The sequence below is a fragment of the Megachile rotundata genome, chromosome 9, assembly GCF_050947335.1.
Source record: "Megachile rotundata isolate GNS110a chromosome 9, iyMegRotu1, whole genome shotgun sequence".
Taxonomy (NCBI): Eukaryota; Metazoa; Arthropoda; class Insecta; order Hymenoptera; family Megachilidae; genus Megachile; species Megachile rotundata.
In genome coordinates, this window is record NC_134991.1 from 3,944,054 (window position 1) to 3,969,025 (window position 24,972).

The 24,972-nt window shown below is 32.0% G+C and overlaps 1 long non-coding RNA gene across 1 annotated transcript; it reads left to right on the forward strand.

Moving 5' to 3' along the window:
• The first annotated feature begins 22,791 nt into the window (after positions 1 to 22,791).
• LOC143265161 (uncharacterized) lies at positions 22,792 to 24,431 on the forward strand. Its single transcript, XR_013039361.1, has 3 exons — positions 22,792 to 23,363; positions 23,501 to 23,628; positions 23,720 to 24,431. It is a non-coding gene; the product is annotated as an uncharacterized LOC143265161 (long non-coding RNA).
• Positions 24,432 to 24,972: the final 541 nt, after the last annotated feature.

The window sequence follows — 24,972 nt, forward strand, 5'->3', positions numbered from 1 at the left end:
TTTTCGTCGTTCCGTTGTGAAAATGGTAATCGGGATCGTGCCGGTACATCTGCGCACACCGCTTCCGATCTACGTACTAGTAATGCGTAGGTGCAACAACGCGTTCAGATTATCAAGTATGTATTATGGCAAGTTAACACCACGACAGAAGCGTAAAATTACGACGAAGGGAGTCACGGCTTTATGGGAAAGCTGCGGGACAACAAGCGTCAAAATAATTCTTGATGTCCATATGCACTTAACTTCACCCGTTCTCGTGATATTAACAATATTTGAACGATGAGTAAATGAATTGATTTGTCATAATACTACGGATACGGAGCTACAGTCGTGTCGGTTGAAATTATTTAACACCTATTTAGACAGAATTTGGTCACTAATAACCTAAGAAGGTGCATGTGACCTTAAACATTCAATTAAAAAAAAATATTTATGTAATGTGAAAAGACAATTTTTAGAATTATGGATAATACTAACCGTGCAAGCTTTAGTCCGATTAGATGTCATTACATGGAAATAAAATTAAATGTAAGAAGTAATGTCTTCGATAGTGTAAATGTTGATATTACATACTTATATTAATACATGTGTATATTAAAGTTGCGCATATATATATACATACAATACATATACATATATGTGCATATATGTATGTATATAATATAAAACTCTTCGTGTTTTTCACATACGATCTTACATTCAAAACCAGGAAGTGGTTAATAAATATTTCTTTTTAATTATAACAAATAGGATAAAAATCTCTATTTTCTAAATATAAGATTACATATAAAAAATATTTAAAGTATCTCATAACATAGAGGAAATGAGTTAAAACATACTATTTATGCAATTAGTATTTTTCAGTTAAAACATATTTATTGACTGTTTTTGAACTCTGATTAAAGAGGATCTAATCTTTAAATAGAAATCTATATTAACTGCAATTTGCTTAATAGTTTACACCTATAAATATTATAATTTTAATAAAAATTCCTAATGTGATATTAGGAACTTACGCGATAATGACGTACCTTCTCCCACTTATGAAAAACAAGATTCTATTGTACCTTTATTTTCTCCTTTTATTATTCAATATAAACTAGTTTTTGAACGAAATAAAGCGAAACCCTCATGCGAATTTACGCTGATCGATTGGGATTCCCCTTTAAGAGGCCAATAAAGTGCAAGAACGAGTACTTCAAGTTTGAACGAAAGTAATCAGTGTGCAACAGATGAGGGGTTTTAAGAGGCCGTTGCATAATGACGCGCCAATATTCAAGGCGCCAAATAATAAAATCATTTTAACACCGCCTCGGTGAACGTGGTATCCGATAAAATACTTAGGGAAGGTTTCTGTCTCGCGAAGAATATCGACATTGGCCAATCAAGCCGGCCAAGAACGAAACAGGCTGCCACCAGTCTTGCCAAGGCAGGCTCCTGCAATCTGATTGCTCGATGGCTAATGAGCAACGTCCTCGCATTAAATTCTCGCCTTTCCTCGTCCTTTACGCGCGCCACTACATGTACATGGGGTTCAAAAGTTTTCGAGAACAGATCCGATCCTTCGTCGTTTTATTATGCAGCAACAGGCAAGCTAACTCGTGTCGTCGACACTGCGACACGGATGCGACGTATGTGAACAAAATGAACGGCGAATATCATTAGTGAAACTATGTGCATACATTGTTCCACAAGATGACAAATTGAGAAATTATACGTGTCAACGTAGAAAAATAAACGGTCATCTCTGATTTACGTTTGTACATAGACGTTGATGGAGTAGTTGCTGAATTATCCCAGTTAGGCTTAGTGACAGCGAAGGAGATCTTAAAATGTACATCAATGATGGAGATCGAGAGCACGTGAGGGCTTCGACGGGCAACCGGCCACTGATAGATAGGTCACCTACAGATTATATATTTTCTCAGCTTTTAATTCGTGACTTCCGGAATTTGAGAACTCTTGGATTTGTAAATTTCCTAATTTCTAAATTGGTTGTTTCTTAGAGTTGCAGATTTTTAAATTATTAAATTAACAAGTTTTAAATTTCTTAAATTTTTAGAAACTCAAATTTTCAAATTTCCAAATTAATAAATTTACAAATTTTCGAAGCTGTAAGCTTCCACATCCTCAAATCTCAAACTCTTAAGATGACGAATCAAAAATTTCCGGGCTTTTAAAGAGATAACTACAAAATTTGCCAACATACCAAATATTCAAATCCACAAATATCCCAAGATCTGAAAATATGCATAATTCTACATATGCATAATTTAAAGTTTACAAACTTTCAGATGTAGAAATTTCCAAAATGAAATTCCAGATCTTTAAATCGTTCAGTTTTCAAATATTTAAGTTTCCAAATCCTCACATTTCTATACTCCCAAATTTTCAACATTTCAAATCCACGAATTCTCAAATACTCCAAATTTTTTAAATAAATCCCAAATCTCCAAATCACCAAATTTCTAAACTTTTTAATTTTTAAAGTTCCAGATTTCCAATTTCCTCATTTCCCCATTTTCCAATTTCCTAAATTTCTAATTTTCGAATTTCCCTAATACCCAAATTGCCAAATTCCTAGATTCCTAAATTCCCAAATTGCCAAATTCCTAACTCTACAAAATTTACAAATTGTTAAACACTTCAATTTTCAAAGTTTGCACATAATATTAATATTTTGTAAAGACATAAAACAAATGAAATAGTTAAAACATTTCAGGAAAAGCAGCTCTTTTGTATTACACTTTTATATTGTGTTTATTTTTTATGCCATACTATTTCTTCTTTATATTTTAATGTTAACAAAGAAATATAGAAAAAACTTCAGTCATAATCAAATCTGTTGACTATAAAATTATGGAAAAATTAGGCAAACGTAAAAAGTAGTTTTACATTAATCAATTAATGGCACAATTTGATCGTTTTGTTCAGTAATAAATATATTTGATAATTTACCTTTTTTTAAATACAATTATGTTATTAAAAACAAAATGAAAATATGTGACAATAATGTAATGAGGTATGCAATTTCTTTTAAATTTTTCTTGTAAGACATAATTTTGATATGGGAGTTGTTCAATTTTAGGAGGTACAAATTTATAAAAAAGTCAAGACCCACTGCTCTGTTTAATTAAATTATGTAAAATTGGAAGGAGTTTAATCTTCTTTTCATTTATTCAACAGAATATTTATATAGAGTCTTGAAAAAAATTAAAGTCAATTGTCCTCGTTTCAATAACGTTTCAGACATATCCAGTCTTTTATTATTTGTATCGTATATCTTGTAGAATGATATAACAGAAATATTTAATAATTCACAAACCGCACTTGATTAGTAATTGAAATATAGTACGAAACAAATAGTAATTCATCATTATTTCTAAAAAAAACACTGTTCATCATTTATAATAATTGCTTAATAACAAATGTTAAATCTCACATAATTAATGTTTATAATTTGCATACTTATTTATAATTTATATTCACATAACTTATTTACAATTAAAAAATTACACATATGTTTAATGTGTTTAAAATTGTATTTTATATTACTAAAATTAATATGTGTAAAATCGTATAAGAAAACTGAACTTTATTTAATTCAAATAAATTTGATAAATGATTAAACCAATATGAATATCGGATTATGGAGCCCAATTAAAAATGTTCGTATAACAACGGATAATAACAAATTCGTTGAATGTAACAAAAACAAACACGAGCATATCGAATTCGTGCTCATTCGGTCTAACCAATACATCTTCCAACAATCTTGATAACCCGGACATGTATAGACATATCTTCGTGGATAATATCACGACAGTATTATTAAAACATTGCGACACCATTGAGGTGTCACAATGTTACCCACTGTGCTCACTGTTATAATTATATTGTTGAATCGAAATCCATCTGTCCGAAGTTAAAACGCTTCTCGTATATCAAATTAATGAATTGATGGGCGCAAGAAGCGTACGCGTGTAAGCGAAACAACGATAAAAAGGGAACGAGCTCGATGAAGACCTTCTTTCACGAAAGATAGACCATCGTAAGAGAAAGAGATGTGCCGAGGGAGTGATTCGAGGACAGAAGGAGGAGAGATCGAAACGAGAAGCGAGAATCGATCAATCGAGGCGGAGTGACAGGCGACCGGTGATATCGCGAGCATCGACATGACGACAAGTGCCTTGCACACCGTTCGGGGTTACCTACGGTCCTTGAAGCGTGTCTTTATTTCGCTGACGTAGGTATACCTGTAACAGTGAGCTCGATGAAACAAGCCGGACAACGCAACGATCTCGTAAGTCTTTAAATTTGATGGTACGAAGAAAAACGAGCAAGGTGCAACTTGAAAGCATTTTCAGAACAGTGTAGGTAAGGTAGATCAGGGTAAAAAATAACCGGCCAAACATTTTTATAATTATTACATGCATTTATGATAAATGTCCTAGTGCTCAAACAAGTCCTGGTAATTAACAAGTGAGATGTTTCTTTATAATGATATTTCTACTGATTTTGGACATTTAAATTAATTAAAATGTTGCATAATTAGCTTCATGCAGATATCATAATAAATTTATGTGATTTAGTAGTTATATTCGGTAATTATATTAAATATTATATTATAATGCAATAATTATAAAATATTGTAAAAGACAAAACAAATTGCAATTATCTTAATTGTTTTCTTAATCTTTTGACTGCAGAAACGATTGCCTAATGCAATGCACAATAATAATTGAAAATGCTTTATCAGAATTTTAATATTGACATTACAATTGTAAGAATCACACAAAGAATTACGCGTAAGAAATGCGGGACTAATTGGTAAAAGTAAAAGAGACGCATGCTGCTGTTATGAATTTTCGTCAGTATATTCAATCGGAAAAATGATATCTATTAATTAAGCTCGTATAAAATTAGATAGCAATCTTATAAATTTGTAACTTTCAAAATATCTGTTTTTAAACATAATTTCAAAACATATATCTTCAAACCATCAGTTATAAATCTCCCAAATTTTCAAAACACCAGTTTGTAAATTTTCAAACTTCCAGATTTAAATATTCCCAACTACCTAAACTTTCAACTTTTTAATTTCAAATTTAAGAAGTATTAAATACTCAAATTTTCAACTATGTCAATTCGCAAAATTCTAAATTTCCAACTCCTTAATTGCAAACATCCAACTTTTTAAAAGTCAAAGAATCTAAATTACTAAATTTCCAAATTCGTAAATCTCCAATCTCTCCTAAATTTCCAAATACCTATTAGTAGAGCTACGGGACCTATTTTACCCCAAATAAATTCTAGACACCAATTTTCTAACTTAAAAGCTGATTAAGTAAATGACTAACTAAATCGAATTCAAAGGATGTTTAACAAAATATTAAAACTTAAAATATTAAAACTTCAAGTATAATTTTTCTTCCTGCATATATCGTACTATTTTCAAATATGTCATAATTATATTAAAATGAATTAAATCTTCATTACAAATGTTTTGATTTTACTGTTTACTTGGTAGCTATAATTTTAGATACAATGTGTTTAATGTTTGGAAAACATTAAAACAATAATATTTGGAATTCCTGCGTACTATTAAAATTAATTATAATGATTGCTTAACCTGCACATTTTCAATTACGTTAAAAAAATATTTGATAGTCGTAGTAGGCCACGTCAAACAGGTCACCTATTTGTAGCTGGGGTTAAATCGATATTTACCAGCAAATATGAGTACATACTCGATACTTTTGTTTCGATATCAAGTATTTTTAGCATGGTTGATCATGGTACATACCTACTTGATATCGAAAAAAGTACTCGTGCCAAATGAAGCGAGTGTCAAGTGTTCGACATTGAAAATAAAAACAATGGGGTACACAGTGGAACACAGTTACGTTTAAAAGTATTTATAAATTTTTCTTTAATTTTCACCTAAACAAAAAAGCTGAATTCTTTTTCATATTCCTGTTATGAAGTGTTATTCAATGTTGTATTATACAATACTATTTTCCGTCATACAGATGTAATTTATACTTGTTGTTATATGTTGTATTATAAAATAGCCGTGTGCAATTATATCAGTATTTTGTGATTTATCACTGATAAAATTTGTAGACTGAAATGGAATAAAATTACTGTAAAATCTGTAAAAGAAACAAGATTTAGATTTATTTTTCACTCAGTAAATACCTTCTAGGATTTAGAAATAAAAAATAATAACATTAATTAATTATTCATTTTCATATCATCATGTTCTAATATCAAAGTTCATGTTGTGAACAATTCAATTTTTATGACGGTGAAAACGCACAATTTATTTCGATTATCGTATAATAAACGTATTATAATTTAGTCTGATAGCGAGTGATAGACAAAGCAACTTGACGATTTACGATATCAAATCAAGTATTAGTATTACAATCAAGTAATGAAATATTTGATCAAGCATCGAAAGTCTTTGCACAATGTCAAAATATGAAGTCCGCAACGACAAATACGAAGTAAACGCGCAATGGCAAAATATAAAGTAGTCCGTAATGACAAATACGAAGTAAATCCCGTAGTGACAAAATATAAAGTGAAGTGCGGGCCCCGATGCCTTCGCTTATTTTATATGTTTCACTCCCCTACGATGTCTCCTAGCAACCACCCGATTTCTTCGAAATCTGCCACGTGCCCTCCGTCGACCTCGGCTTCGCGGTCATCCCTCTACGACCGAACCGCCGAACCTCGCGATGCCGCCCGCCCTTTTCGGCCGCGCCGTCACGCCGCGCGCCGATACCGATGTCGCGCCGGCACTTGCCGGTACCCGCCATCAAATGGAGCAGTCTGCATCTTTGTACGCGTTTCTGGAAAATTACGCATCAGGAGACGTCGCCGAGGAGTGTCTTTCTTTTCTGCCGAAGTGCGCACCAGAGTTCGCCGACATTTCACGGTGGATCAAATACTTATTAATTGGCGTTTTACTTGAAATTTCAGAGCATGTGCCACGTGCCACTTTTGCCACGTGTCATTTGTCACGTGCACCACGCACGTGTACATTTCTTAGAAAATTAATTATTTATCGTCTTCGAGTGCGACTGATCCCGCAGACAGCTAGCCGGAGCGCGGGGCAAGCAAGCTCGCCCCCGCTCGGGTTCTCACCTCTCCCGAGTGGAGTGGCCCTCGGTGTTTTGGTGAGCACCACCACTCCCGGGCGGATTGGTTACCCCCGGTGCTACGATGGTGTTTTTCATGCCGAAACACTCATGATGTTCGACGAATACGGCCACAGGTTTCTCCGTGCACGTAGGGCTTCGAGGCATGGAAACTCGCCATGCCTGCTGCTTTTAACCAATCGCCCCCGAAAACCCCGCTAAATCCGTTAAATCTTCTGTAGGGCGGACTTCCGTATTTTCCCCATCGAATTTTTTCAAAGTTGATACGTCTCCTGATAGAACTCGAGGAGCCTAGTCGCTTGATATAAGTTTTAAGTTTCGGAAACTTTTAATAAAATTTTTATAAATTTTTATGAGAGACCCTAAAAATACATTGAAGTCTATGAGAGAGAGTTAGGTTAGGTTGGGTTAGGTTAGGTTAGGTCGCCCAAAATGAGCTCAACCCCTTTGAAACACTATTAAATGTATTAAGACTCTGTATCCGATTGAATAAAATAAAAAAATAAAAAATTTTTGAATTCAATTTTTCTCTCCCATAGACTTTAATGTATTTTTAGGGTCACTGATAAAAATTCATAAAAATTTTATTAAGAGATTCCGAAAGCTCGGATTTGTGCCATTAGATAATTCACCTCAAAGGCTTTCAGGGAACGTATCAACTTTGAAAAAATTCGATGGGGAAAATACGGATGTGTATCCCTTCTGTATACTTTTAAATTCTCATTCTATGCTCTGAAATGCCTCGTTCGACTAGTTCTATCCGTAACAATTATTTTAATAATATTTATGTACTTGACGACTTTCAAATCAGTAGAACTTTTCCTTCGTTGAAATTAAATTTTATTTTAAATATTGGGTATTTAATTTTGACGTAATTTGAAAATAAATGTATATACAGTATGTACAAGATTAATTATACTAAACACATTATAGTTTAAAAATTCTTTTATTAACTAATAATTTTCATATGTTTCAAAAGCAAGTGAAAAATTCAACAGCATGTCCAAAACGACTCAGATGCACAATATATTAATAGAACTTTATCAAGACTATTTCATATTATAAATACAAAATCGAATTTTCATTAAGTAGTCTGTTTATTCAAATTGTACTAAAATTATAATTTACTTATTATATAATTATTTAGTATGCAAATAACAATTGCAGTTATATTATAGAATTTTATAATTTTAACTTCTTGGTATAATTATATTATATTATGATATAATTGGAAAATGGAAATGTAGAATGTTGTGACATTGTCAAATGAACTGCTTTTGTTTATAATGTAGCTTATTTGAAGACCAGTATCAATAAATATAGACATAAATGTTATTACAATTACTCGTAGTCTTTATAAAAAAAACATTTTGATGTATCTTATTAATAAATAACAATTTGGTAAATACAAAACTGCCTTTCTCATAAAATTAGTTTTGGCATTATTCGTTTTCATTCTTGAAGTATTATCTATATTTGCAACGCTAAATTTCGTTTTAACTCTCTGCGATAAAAATTATTTTTGTTGTTGATTAAAATAAAAGATTAAAAAATAAAAATCCCAAAATTTCTGTTTGATTAGTTTCATTAATTTTCTTCGAAATTATTATTTTCCTGTTACTAATTGCAACTTCAGTCTATTACACTACGTTTTATATCATATGCATAGCACTGTAGATTTATTTAAAAATATTTATTTATTTACTATGCCTGCCAGCGCATAATTTATACTTACTTTGATATTACAAATGAAATTGAAAAAAAAATGAATAAACGGGAAAACATAAATTAATGTATACATTAATTTTGCATCTCGATGAAAATCAACACAAATGTCAATAATCTTAATAAATTTTATAACGTAAAATAAGGGACTCATAAAACAGTCATTTGACTGTTTCATTCTAGTATTAACCTAGTAAGTGTGGATCAACTTTCAAGCACAAAGGGTTAAGTATTTCATAACAAGTGTCTCGTCAATTCGGTTCTCGAAAACAAGGATAAAGCTTGTACAAGTAGAGCTTGCAATGAAACATTATTACATCATCGTAACGTTCCATAAAATCAGAAAAGACAAAGAGCGAAGTACTTAGATGTTACCGCGGCTAAATTGAGATAGTAATTTTTCGTTGGTGACTGGGACGCCGCAAAGGACCCTGTCGTCGTGCTCGTGTGCAAAAGAGGCGGTCGCGAGAAAGACTGCAAGCAGATGGATTAATGTAAAGGCGTACGACCCTAACAAGCGAATTATCTCCGAGATATATTGTGCCGCTTCACGGGTGGTTAACTCCGCGCGAGCAGCTTCCAACAGAAAGAGAAAGAGAAAAAGAGAGACAAAGAGAGAATTTCCAGGAGTACCGGTGAAGTGAAGAGCAACGAAGTAGAAGCAAGAGAAGAAAGATGGAGAAGGAAAAAGAAAGCGAGATCAGTCGGCTTCCAAGTTGAGATGACTGTGGTTTGCCTTCTTCCGCCACGGAACGTGGTAATGTCTTGTAAGCTCTACTAATCTCCTTACTGCTCTTCTCCACTGATTTACCGAGATGTTTTCATTGTCTCTGCTGACTTTAGCAACCTCTCGTAAAAGGTCGTGACCAGTACCCTTTTCGCTGAGAGGTTATCCGTATCTATGTGCTGTCGATGCGATATTCCCTTTCCAGAAAGAAAGCAGTTCATCTGATTCTACGGTGTGATCAAATTTTTACATACACTGTACTCGTAACAACTTGTTTACAGCATCTGGAAGACTTTTCGTCGAATGACTTCATTATCAGCAGACAGAGGATTATTATTACAAAACAAAGTGTCTACTATCACTATTATCATCATTGCTATCATTACCTCATATTTATTATTCTTACAGGACGAAATATCTACTATCACTATTATTATCATATTACATTTGTTATTATTAAAAAACTAAAAGTCTAGCATTATTATTATTATTATTATTATTATTATTATTATTATTATTTTCATATTACATTTATTATTAATAAAATTATCAAACAAAATGCTTGCTATCACTATGACTATTAAATTCCACTTGTTATTATTACAAAATGAAATATCTACCATAAAATATGCAGTTGTCATTGTCTATTTCCCGTAGCATTATGTGCTATACATCTGAATTGATTTAGCTAAGTTGTTGCTACATATTTGAAATAACAACTGCTTTTTTTACATCTTTGTAACCGATATTATACTTCGCATATATGATACACACATTACAATTTATATAAACTATAAACATTAGTTTTGAATCTTTTTCTATAAAATTATTTTTCTCTGACACGACTAATTTATTTAAGTTCTTCGTAATTTTGAAGGAAAAGTCGCAAATTTTAACTAAATATAATTTGTTTAAATATTTTACATTTAACTTTATCAGGTAATGCACGTTCAGCTAATGATGGGCACCTAACTGTCATTATCTACTTTTTCATTAAATGCAATTAATTATTGAATAATTATGTACTGAAGTGTTTAATTTTGTTCGAAGTACATAATTTTACACGACAAAGATATAAAATTGATAAAATCAATGGCTAAAAATGTCACACCTTATTTGGTAAATTAATAGACAAATATCATGTGACAATTAATCACAAAATTGTAATTATTATATTCAATATGTCAATGATTGTACTTCGTTATCATTCTTTGTTGTTTTTACAATATATTGCATAATTAAACACCTTCAGTTAAAATAACCCACTAATTTTATTTTAATATTTCTGTAGATCAAATTGCACGCTTTTCTAATATAAAATATAAACTATTCAAGGTATACCCATTGATTGCCAACTATGCCAACATATGAGGCAAAACTAAAGCATCGGTGATTGACACAGGAAACATCATTGGCCCAATAATTGTGAAGGTGGTTAGGAAAAGTTTAGTGACTCTTTAAGGGTCAGGATTAGTGACCGAATCTCCGAGTATTATTATTAGAAGTCTCTGGCAGAAAATTGATAACCTCCAACGATCCCGGTGTATCTTTGGTCAGGAGAAACAAGGACAGCAGATATTTGTTTTCTAAAAATGTGCGAAAATAAGTACTTTCAGAATTTTGAAGCCAAAAAGCAATACTTTGGCATAAAGTTTTCAGGAATATTTTTTACATTATAAAAGTCAAATAAAGTTCGATTTCGCAAATTTGCTTTATAAACATTTAAAAGATGTTTCTATATACTTCCGTTCGTTATGAAGTTTTAAAAATGATACTACAAAATCACGCTCTATTCGCCTCTTAAGTACGGTATAAAAAATATATCGGAAAAGAAAGTATGACAAAATTTTTGACTTCAAACAACATAAGATAAACAAGGATCGCTGGAGCTTGTCAATTTTCCGCCAAAGGCCCCAAAACCTCCTAAAAATCATATTCAGAGTATTCGGTTAGGTTCGGTCATTAACCCTGACCCTTAAGCTTTTGCAGAAAATCCACTCGAAAGCTGTCTGTCGGTCCCCGCAAAAGCTTTAGGAACCTTTCGTTCGCGGGGCAGTGACTTTTTCTCGGAAGAATAATATTTTCTTATGACGAACGGAGAAAGGAAACAACTCTCTCCCTTCGTGTCCCAACCTATCGCGTCGATCAATTCGGGCAGAACCGAATCCGCCTGTGCGTCTCCACGAACGAATTTTTCCACGGTACCACAGACCGACCAGCACAGAATATAATGGCAGTACATTGCACCCTGAACATAAATTCTGCGATCAAAGTGCATCGCATCGCACCAGGGCGAACTTTAAGGATTTTATGTGATTAAGTTCTCCACGACTCGCGCTCCTCCCCTCTTCTATCTCTTAACATCCGTCTCGTTCCACGAATAATTCAGCTTATTCCTTCTTTCTTTCTTTCCTTCACTCTCTCCGTTATCTTTTTTCCTTATCTGTCCCGGTATCACTGTCCTTTTTCAGGCCGGTAACCCGACGCGACGCATCCTAGCGCTTTATCGAGTTCGACTCCGAACACCGACGACAAATCGTCGAAGTTTTAAGTATTTTCGAAAAGAATCCATCCTGCGAAAATATCCCAGACGCGACGTGTTCGTGTGCGACTGTGTATGTGAAACGTTCGACCGTGTTTCTACTGATTCTGATAACGGTGGTGGTATCAGGGAGTTTCAATAGAAATGGAGGGAAAAAGGCAAGAGGTAGGAGAAAAGAGATAGAAAGCTGAGAAAGCCGGTCATAAAATACGTGTGCATGGATGCATTTACGAAGTCCCAGGCCCCGTGGCAACCGGGACCGACTTTCGGAGGATGAGGGATGAGAATGCAGCGCAGGAGGGATGGTGGTTACTCTCACGTAGCAGAGTTGTTGCCAGTTGTTTTCCCGGGGGACAAATTTATAACTTCGTCTCGCTCGGGAAGTTCGAAGAGGACGAGGCAAAAGTCACCGCAACGGAAGATCCACTGTTTGGTTTTTCGTAGACAGATCGACGCGGTATAACGTATCTCTGGTTATGTACGTACGGTTTGTTCAATTAGCACGATTCGAGTGGATACTATTTGTGTCGACCTACTTTTAGCCAAGATCTTGACCAAGTTTCTCCTATTCCGATCTTTCATGAACTGCGCGTGGTGATAAGGAAATTTTAACATTAATACAATATATTTACGGTCCTTTAACTTTTTTTATTTCAATAGTTAACGATATTATATTTAACTTTTATAATTATATATGTACTAACTGCTTATAATTATGTATTATCTTGTTTGATATTGATCATAGTTTTCACCAATCAAACAATTCAGAAAAAGTTAACTAAAGTAAATATACTTATTAACAACCATTGTCTCTATTAGTCATCAATTGTTCATTTAATTTCATTAAAAATAACAGATATAGTGGTCTATTAAGTTGTGAAAATTTATTATTTATAAATTTAATTTATAAAATTTATATTAATTATATTTATATCTTTCCTTTTATTATTTGTTTAGTTCTGTTTTTACGAATTCTTATATTTACCGAAAATGAGACATAACAATTTGCAGAAATTTATATGCATTGTAGATATATAGTAGACTCTTGTTATATCGCCACTTTTACATGATTATTGACTCATAGTATTAATATTCGTTAAAATATCAGAACAAATTTTTATCAACCCAATATATTACTAGCTCTAATAATTTTGGATTGCTGGAGTTCTATTCATATCAACAAAACAAGAATTTACTGTATAATTAATAGCATGCGAATTAAATAACAATATGCATTAGAATAAATTTTTATAATATTAAATTTTTCATGATAAAGATTGTGTATTCGCGGGCCAATCTGTTTGCATATCCACGAATAAAAAATAGCAAATGATACATTTTACATACTTAACTTTTAAAAATACATCATCTTTTAATATAGTTTTATGTATGAACCACATATATTTACAAAGATGCATATTATCCAGATTGCATGCATTTATATGGTTTTTTACAAAATGACAAATAAATGTGAAAATTATCTAGTTTATAGACATTTTATATATTTTTCATACTTATTTTACTATATCAATTTTATTTGTTATATGACACATATGTAATAAGCAAACTGAATTGAATATGTTTAATGTTTAATTACATTTCATACGAATAGATATTACATATTGATGTACATATAGATGATATTTTCTCTTTTGAAGAGAAAAATTATGAACACATATTAAATAAATAAAATTAGGTGACACAAATCGTTTCATCAGTAAAAATATTTTTAGAAGACAAACGTGCAATAAATATTCACTGAAGTAGAAAATCACAATTAAATACCTTAACAAAAAGATCTATTGTATAGTAGAAGCGTAGGTGTACATGCAGAGGCGTAGTAATTTGGAAATGAGTACTTGTACACTAACCAATATTCAAAAGTACCAATTAATACTCAAAAAATTACTTTAACTCACGCTTGCGTCAAGCAATAATAAAAACTTATTCGCTTTATGAAGAAAAATTAATGGAAGTTCATAATATCAAAAGTTCCAAAAGTTTAAAATGGCACATGCTAATGAAAGTATTAAAGGAAGTTTTAATATGAAAGTGAAATAAAAAATGATCATCTTAAGCTTGTAAACTCTTCTCAAACGATACTTTACGAAGAAAATTAAAGTAAGTATTTTTATTTATTGCAACGTAAAATATGATGAATAGAAGTAATAAAATTACTTACATTTTTAATTTTATACCCGCATGTAAATATGTTTATATATCTTGCACTAATTTAAATTACATTTTAACTATATAAATTTCCATACTTGAGTATGAAGTATTTCATACTTATTGAGAACGAATAACGAAATTTAATGAGAACATCAAAATGATGTGCAAAATCTTATTTCTACAGCAATATTTCATATTTTTAGATTTAAAAAAAAGACAGTGCTGAAAATTGAAGAACAATTAAATTTAACTTGAATTAATATATCGATGCTCTATCAGAAATCCGTGAAAATAACGCGCAGCCATAAGATATAATTTAAGGCATTTACCGATACTAAATATTCGGTACGGCCACCTACTTTCTTTTTATAAACGATGTTATGTAAATAGAATCTGCAACGGTAAAGCTATATACTTTAGACGCTACGTATATACATCAATCTTTTTTTTACGATCCTCACGAAACTGATCCTGTCTATCTGCAGTTCCTCAAAAAAGATCCAACAAATTAAATGTCTTTTTTATGCTTCCTCTGCTACGGATCATCCCAGCAATTAGGTTTCAAAAACTCAATCATAGTCACAAAAAAGAATGACCACACAAATAAATCATTTAAATGTCTCTCTTGTTAATCTAATAAATCTTATTTATTGAGCAGTTTAGAAGATGCAAAATATTATGAATGAAAATTATGGAATATTTTAAAAACAAAATTAGTATTATAATCCATACTGAAAAACACTTTGTTTACTTGATCAAATGTTCGCCATCAAAATTTAAACACACGAAAGTACAAAACTCCTATTCTAATACCTTCTGGAGAAGATTGTGACATACATATCTACGCATTGCTATGAATTAGTAGTACAGTCCTATTGTTTACAATATTCATGTTATTTAGTCAAATATTCCTACAATTTGCAGTGTTGTTATTAATTTATCCTTACAATAAACAATCGTGTTATTTATTAGTACATTCCTATACTATAGTGTTCTTTTTATAACGCAAGTGAAACCAAACCCGATCTCCCCTCTAAAACTCTTGCATTGGTCACCAAGTGGCGTAGAAAAGAAAGCGTTAAAAAATAGACAGTCGCATCTGGGGATGGACAGACTTATGTACATCGGAGATTTTCTCGAAACGTGGCCGACCCTGTAATTTTCTCACGTTGGAACCGTGACGAGTCGTAATTTTCACTCTCCTACGAGTGACTAAGCTTCCAGCCGTTTAGAATTCAAGTCGAAAATTGTGCTAATCCCTTTAAAGTGACCCGTGTTCCGAATGATCGGCCGCCGAGGCGTAAGTAACACAACAGGTAGGTAGAAAATAGAGGGGCCACCGGGAATACTAGAGAGGAGGCTATAGACAGAGAGGAAGAGAGAGAGGAACGCTGTGAAAGAACAAAAGCAACGGCCAAGCTCCACAGGTGCTCTCCTGAGTGACTTTCCGTTCGTTTGGATAACCGTGGACGAGTCGCCAAGGCGTTAGAGCAAACAGCGACGAAGACGAACTTTCTAAGGTTAGGTTACCGCCGTTACATTGGACCTCTCCCCTTCTTCTTCTTCCTCTTCTATTCCCTTGTAAGGTCTCTAGCCTCTTATCCTACCTGTCCATTTCCTGGCGCAAAACTATCCGCCGACTGGAGAGAATGCGCTGTTGTTTGACCAAAGGACACTTCGAGGAAACGTTCTTACGAGTACCCTTTCGACATCTGTTCAATCTATTAGGTTGTCCCGTAAGTGATGCAGCTTTTTCAATACAACCCTGTATTATTAGGCGTGTGAATTAAATCGGTGAGTTTTTTAACTTCTAGTAAATAATCGGACATCTAAGAATGTCATCGTTCAAAAATAGTCATTACTCGCGGCATGTATACAAATTTTTGAATATGATATTGGTCATCGGGTGTTGCACTTATAAATTTTTAACACATGACATATTTAGGAGGAAAGTTGATATTGACATTGGAAACTAGTATTCATCTGATTTTTCTTATAAATGAAAAAAGATGATTTTTGCCAATTACAATCACTTCAATGTTTAGAAGAGAAAATATTTAATTTCAATAATTACAAATAACCTTTAGTTATTATATAGTTGTAGATTGACAACATTTTAAGAATCTCCATATAAGTAATAACATGCACATAACAAATTATTAATATATCAATGAAGAAATAAATGTATTATCAATTATTCCACCTTTCCTTTAAACAGTTGCTTTTTTATAAGCTGTTCAGTTGCAATTTCTTCGTGACGAATATACTCGTCAAAAATACCTCACTGATTAAACAGAAAAATAGACAGCAAAATTTTAAACGTGCAATCAAGAATTAAAACCCTACATTCAATATAGAATTTGTGTATATTACTCATCACTCGTATTACTTGTATTTAATTATGAATTTAATTATTATAACGGTAAAGCAATAGTAGTAAATATCTTAAAGAATGTTGAGTATTCGCAAAATATAACGAATATAGCAATGACATATTCGTAAAAAGTGAAGCAAATTCTACCAGTATCGAAGACTTCACATAAATCGTTGAAGTAAAGGTCTTATACTCTTTCTATTAGATAACTTATATTCAGTGCACGCGAGCTACATTTTCCGGTCGATTTTTCTGCGATGTTATGTCTTTCGCTGTTTTCTCAAGCAAAAGCAATGAAGACAAACACATGATGGGATCGTTCGTGTGCATCGGATGTTACATTGTACGCGGTTATATCGCTTGAAGTATTAACGAAAATCTTGAAAACTTCATAATTGAATGAAAAACAAACAACGACTTTTGATAAAGCATCCTAGTGAAGTTCGATAGTCTCGATGGAATAAAAGCGATGGATGGCAACACGTTGAGTGTGCATCGCGTTGGCAAAAGCTTCGTAGGAGGAAGGAACGCATTGGCCAGTTTCGAACCATGGGGATTGTCAAGGACCGTTTTACGATCGCCAATGAACACAGATCAACAATCGGGAGGCGATAGCCGTCTCAATGAGCCGCAGTAAACTGACTTTATTGTGGGATCTAAAGCGTAGAATATCCGACCTGCTCGAAGAAGTGCGAACGCGTCTCGTAACGGCACCTGACCCGTCTCCTACCGGATGCACTTTAAATACCGATACCGAACAATGCCCGGGACCTCGTGACGCCGGAATTTGATTTACAGCACAATTCCTGCGAGTCGGGACGTAAACAGGTACACTGCGCCCACCCATTTCATGTTGATATATAAATCGTGAGACGTCGCGAGTTTTGGAACGAAAATGGTAATGGTAGTTGCGCAAACATTTTGTCAATGTATCCCCACTATTATACTCACCGACAATACTCTCAGATACTGAGTTAACACACAAAAGCATTCGGACCCCCAATTGCTAACTTGAAACAGTTTATATTTTTTTAAAGTCTAAGTTTGTTAATCTTTATTGGTAGCGGTAGATACAAACTTTCTTTTCGTATAAACTTTATGGTCAGATCATAAAAAATTTAAGTTTATGTACACTTTCCAGCATAATTATACATAGAAAATTGAATTAAACTTACGTAAACTTTATAGTAGAATTATAAAAAAGTTAAATAAGCTTATGTAATCTTTTTTGGGAAATTATAGAAAATTTAATTAAACTTATGTAAACTTTTTTGAGAAATAATTTATACTTATGTGAACTTCAAGTAAAAAATTTAAGTTAATTAACTATAGATTATGGATTAAAAATTAAAAATGAATTTCAAACTGTCCAACTTCTGCGGTACGGATGACACTGTGCTATTGACCTTTTAACATTTCAAATATTTTTGGAAAATATTTCTTTAACCAGTTGAGTGCGTTCGACGTGTATACACGTCAGACCAAATCTCTACTGCGGTGCGTTTGACGTGTATACTCGTCGTGTAAAATAAAAAATTACCATTCACTATAAAAACTCGAAATCTCAATAAAATGTAATAAGAATATTATTTAGTGGTATGTTCCCTTTACATTACCAATACGACCGCTACGTATTAGGTCTACCGGAAAGTTCTGTCCGTTTTAGAATGGTAAGGTTAATTCTAAAAACGGACAGAACTTTCCGGTAGACCTAATATTTCATATGGATTGGGGTTCGCGTATCAAAACTAATTACATACCTAACCCGCGACTTGGACGGCCAACGTTGATTTGCGGAGAAATTGCGCCAGCAGTTAGCAGGGCCAATAATGGCACGTTGCGCACGAGGTAAAGTCTTATACATTTTTACACAAGACTTGTTTATGTATAGTATTATTTCTTGACAATTTTCAAGCTTTTAATAAAAATAACGTATTCAGAAACGAATTGTTAGTTTTTTTTGACGAATAAAAATGTAATCCTTCCTAATTTTTCGTAAAATGTATAATAGTACCGTTTGCCCTGCGTTCGACGTGTATACACGTCGTTCCTTGTTTTTAATTCCGCACCCTGTGGTGACCTTTTGAAACTAAATTCCACCGGCAACTGGTTAAGTTTTTCTATAGTCTCAATCCTCTTTTTACTATCCTTGTCTTTCAGGCACAACCTAATATTATTAAATTACACAAACTAAATTAGGTGAATAAGCAAACCATTTTAGATTAATCAACCTATTTTCTTTAATGTACTCTTTATTTTCTTGAAATAACAGTTGAATAAACGAAATTATGTGAAGAAGTTTGTATTCCCTATATGTATAAGCATCAACATAATTGTCTTAAAATTTTAAGTTAAGAAGCTGTTTTCCCCGATTGAAATATTCGAATTGTTCTTGGAAAGCTTTTGAGCTGATTGTGTTATTTGGTCTGAAGTTACTATTTCCGGACAATCATCGTTATAGTAATAATTGTTATTCAGTGACATAATTCTCTTTTTCCTTTAAATAGTTAATAAATTTTAAATGTATCTTTATTCAGAAGAATTTCACCATTGAATTTATCATAAAAAATATTTAGAAATATTTAATGAATCTTTGATAAAAGTAATAATTTCTGATAATTTATAATCTTTCCAGTCCCTTAATTTTATCATTGCAATGATTTATTTTATCGAAAACATCAGTAAAATTTTTAACACTATGTGAACAGAAGAAAAATTCTTGCTCCGAGGATAACAGCGCCCTCTTGTCGCGGAGTGTATAATGTTCTCCAGAGGTTTACCTACCTCTGTAAGCATTCTGTAATGTTTTATGAACTTAAGCCGTTCGATAAAAGCGGAGGATTCTGTGCCGTATCCGACACGACACAGAAAGGACTCTTTAGTACAATGAATACAAGGAAATAAAAAGAGATTAATAGCAAGGTACACTGAACGGCTTCAATGGGGCATTTACCTCCGATGATTCGAATATATAATTTTATTGGTTCAAATGCCGGTCAACAATCGTACGGTTTAATATCGAGCTCCAGAATAATAATATCTAGGCTAATTATTCATTGTATTCCAGCGTATCTTATTGTTAGACTTGTTGAACTTTGTGGTATCGAGGCCAACGACCGTCCTGGGATAGCGGAAAATTGTCTTCCATTTTATTTTACTGGAAACAAACTTGATTCCGATATCAGGAGACTGAAATGATAATGTAATAATTATAAAATTATTGGTATAATTTTAATAATTTTAATAGAAGGTACAAATTATTGTGCATTTGTAATACTAAAAGTTATTAATTTAAACAGATGCTGGTATTTTTTATTTGGTGAAGCTGAATTTTGTATTATAAAAAGTTTTAAATAATAAATATACACGGTATCTTACTTAAATTGAACATCCAAATTATTCTCATAAGATATGGTTTTCTATCTTCAGTATTAGTGAAAATAATTAATTAAACTTTTATATTTTTACGTAATTTATTATTGCTTGACTTATTAAATTATTACATAATTATATAATTTATTACATATTACATAATTTATAAATAATTTAACTGGGACAATTTATATTTTATTTCGTATCAAACATTATTTGTTAACATCACATTTTGTAATATTATAAACAGATGAAAAGTAATTGATTAATCGAAACCAATTGGTAATTCAAATAATAACACTTGAATATTTACAAATAAACTGTATAGTAGAATTTTATTAGAATGCCACTGATGAAGCTGTAACAATAAATAGTTCATAGAGTTCGCAAATTTTTGCACATAGTTTTTAGAGTTGTTACACAAATCCTTTTTCGATATAATGAAAATCCATGTAAACATGGTAATACATAGCGGAAGCTTAGACTACTTGTAATTTAGATAATTCATTACGTGTTTATTTTTTCATACTTAAAGTTTCGGATCGATATGGGATACTATTTTTTCAGAAAATGTTATTAGTTTTTTAATAAAAATTTAATGTACTATAATATTATTACTATAAAAATACACAAATTAAAGTAAAACTTACAGGTTGTTTATGAACAGTTAAATTCACTACTTATTGCTGTATTCGTGTAGCACTTGAAGAAATCAATTCTTCTATTCAATTAGAAGTGATTGGTAACGTTCCAAGTGGACTCGGTATTGAAATCTAACATCGTGTATTCAAGATTTTTATACTTTGCGATACCTTTCTCAACTGTGTAATTACGTACTGAATTTTTTAAGTACCGTTAACATATATTACTCCAATCCTATCACTAGTTGTAAATATTAGTTTAGTATATTTTTATGTCATCTAATAACATCAGACTTTTCAAGTGCCGAAATAAGGTCATTGATACTTTTTAATAATAATACAAGAAACTTAGAAGATTTGATGCTAAGGTTGAAACAATTAATACATAGTCTTTACTAAATACACAAGCATCAATTAAATTATTTTTTGTTAATGTTTAAATATGAAAAATAGATTTGAAAGTGTGCTCATACTTGTTACACGTCTATTTCTGAAAAACTTAGTACTTTATAGCTGAGTGAAAACTGATATAGTGAATGAAAAATAAAACTAAATTCTAAAATATTTCTTACTATGTAATAATGAATAAACACTTGCAAATCGAGTAAGTGTTTATAATGATTTTTATTCAACCACCATATTAGAATTTTTTTATTAACCCTTATTCGATCGAGGTAAATTCAATAGTTTCATTAAATATTCAAACATTCTAATTTGTTTAGTATTAAACATTTTTTACAATTGCGCCAACGCATAACATTATTATACATGAAGTTAATTTTCCATTTATTAAAAAATAAAAAAATTATGAACCCAAAATCAAACATTATGCGTCTAAACCATATACACTAACACTAACCGAGTAATTACATTAACATATTACTGACTGATAACAAGAATACTTGGGCTTACACATTTATCAACTTGAGTAACTATTAAAATATAAAATTATATAAATTGTCAGTATAGCACTATTCATTGTGCAAATAAAATAATTACCAATAAAGCTATCTAGACTTGGTCGTCCCCTTTAATTTAGTTATAAAAATTTATCGTTCAACAATGTGTTAACACCATAGTACATCTGGTACATCAATATTTGAGCGTGTAAAGACATTCATAGAAGTTAAACGATTAATTTGAGTCACAGAAACATATATAAATGACCTTTTCTCATGGAAACTTCTTGATAAGTGACATTATATACGAATTTTAGTGGATGTTAGTCGGCGTACAAATATTTTTCACGCCCACCGTGCATACACACTGCCGTCAATGACACGTGCCGTATAAATACGGTACCCAGTGTTGTGCAAAGGACGAACGTCACGTTACTTTATATTCCTTGCCGAATTTTACGACGTGCTTGTACGTTGTAAAAATCAATATAGGGGGTTCCTGCATGACAGGGAAACATCAAAGTAAGGAGTTTCGCGAACAGAAACTTTTGGTCGCGGAGAAAAGCCAAACGTTGCCATTTTTTTACGTCTATAGAGTCTTGACCTCACTTAACCTACACGCTCTGCACATGTTCTTCGTTTTCTTATAATTCAGGATTTCAGTTTTACGTTATCCTTTTATTGCTGCCAATACTTGCTTTAAATGAATTTTCAAAAATATGTCCCTATTTATGATACGTGTTATGACGTCGCATATGAAACTTTACATCTTCCTTATAAGTGTTATTTATTTAATAGTGTAGTTTGTGAAGCCTTTGATATTATAATACATTTTTATTACTTTATTCTAATTTTGCTAGTTTAGACTAAATATTTATTTATTCTGGTAGTAACACGCAATTATTTATTAATTATTATAGACGATATGTCTAGATTTAATATATGAAATGTTATGGTTTTATATTTATTTAATTAAGTACACAAATCAATAATTTCAATTTTTTAACGTTATTCTCTTCTTTTGTTATTCTCATTTAAACTTTATGACACGTGAAGCATTTATAAAAATTGTCATAAACGTAAAATTAAAATATATTGAATTGTAAAAAAATATATTTGGAAACAAAATATTTATAAAAATATATTTTTCAGTTCACTCCACATAGGTCCAGAGGAAAACAGTGGAGTTAAGAAATTAATTTAAATACCAATTGACTTTCCCGCGCTTTTGTGGTTCTGTAGCGTCATCGTATAATAATATAAACTATTACAAAAGATTTGAGAAAATGTCCAGCACTATCTAAATAAGCATTCAGTACAATAGAAATAACATATATCTAAATCAAATATATCCAACATTGTATTAAAAAAGTATTTTTTAAAAATACCGTGGAAACTTATTTACGCACCTATTATTCGAACATATCTCTCCATTAGTTCGGATAAAGTGGCTTCTAATGTCATAATGAACCGTAATAGTGTTAATAGATATGTTTCATGCTTAGGCACGGACTCTAAAACACTCGAAACTTCAGGGTGACCAAGTCAAGGCCCGTAACCGCTTCTGCATTGCCCTTTTTCTCCTCGTCCTCCGGTGCCCTATAGATTCGAACGACCCACTTTTGCTCATCTCGAAGATACCGAACCTAGTACGGGTACGAGTAGACAAAGAAAAAGCGGCAGAGAAGCAGAGAGAGAAAAAAGGAATGGAAAGAACCAGGAAACAGAGGGAGTGCAAGCAGGTAAGCATGGAATCGCGATTGGATCGACGCCAATTCCACCCAGGAGATACGCCGATTTGAAATTCAACGCGATGAAAGGTTTGCCTCCTTCTCTTCTTTCCACCACCATCACCGGCCTCTTCTTCTCTGTATTTTAGCCCGCGCTTTTGGTCGCATCCAACTCGCTAAACTAGTTCGACCCTGTAATATACGCGGGATCTAAAGTATATATCCCAGTTCGCTAACCCAGAGACCGGAAGCACTGGCAGCCTTTCAAGTTTGGCAGGTTCGAAATCCTTTTAATTCAGATTGAGCTCTTAATCGGAAGAAGAATCTTTTTTTCTTTTCCTAATTTCATTAACTACCCCTCTTTGTAGTAATGAAGGATCTGAAATGGCTAAGGAGTTCTGTGCAAAGGAAAATGTTATTTGGAACTGGAAGCAATGAAGATCGATGCAACTTATGTATAAAGCTGAGTTTACGCTATGTTCTGCGGCGAATACGAAATTGAACACGAAAATTTTCACTGTTGCTTCAAACATTTTGATACGTTACAAATGATGAGAATGGTCGCATAATTGATAGTAGTTTTTCCCTACCTTTATGTATCATTTACATGTGTATCTCACATTATTTAGGGTATGGTAAATGTAATCACATGATTGACTGATCTGTAAGTATTTCTTGATGAAAGAATTATGTTTAATTACTAAAAATTAATATTTTGTATTAATAAGAATATAGGTAAGTGTCCGTCATTGAAAGAAAGACATGATTGCTGCGATTTCCTAAATCAAGTCACCAATAATGATGATCAAAATTATTTATCACAGTCATCAGGGTTTTAATGAATTTGATTTTAGAAAAGAAAAAAATTAGAAATTAAAAAGTAAAATTTGCAAAGTACATTAAATTACAATTACCTTAACTACGGAACATAAAGATCTAGTTTTTTAAACTAACTTATTATTAATCATTGTTAATAAAATAGATATTTTTAAACATTTCAGTTTGTGCTCCAGAAATGGGTTATAAATTGTAGTGTTGTTATATTACAAACCTTACTTTGAGAATCAAATTAAAAATTGTACTTCTATGAGTGTGTATTCTGTCTGATTAATTATAGACACTTTCCCTTACATTGTGCTCTGTGCAGCTATATTTAAGCTATGTGTGCATATTACAATGGAATTAAATAAAAATACCGTAAAAAATGTAATAATTAAAAATTAAAAAAATAAGTTTTAACTTTTAATTTCTTCTTTTATATCTAACATTTAGTATTTTGACTGATATGAGATATCGAACATTTAATATTTCGACTAACAAGAGATGTATTTCCGTTTGGTGTATTTTAACGGGTGGACACAGCCCTCAAGGTAGAGTTACAAACAATTTGTAGTTGTTTACATTGAAAACTATTCGTTGAAAAATAATGTTTAAATGTATGATTTATTTACTCTTTTATGTTAACGTTGACTGATGTAAACAGACATTTAAAGAATTTATTTTCTTAAACGACTTATATAAAATTATTATTCTTTTTAATATTTTGTTTATAAAGTGTTGATCTATTTTTATTAACATAAGTGAATTATGAGTGAAGATAAATTGAAATTTTTAGTTCATA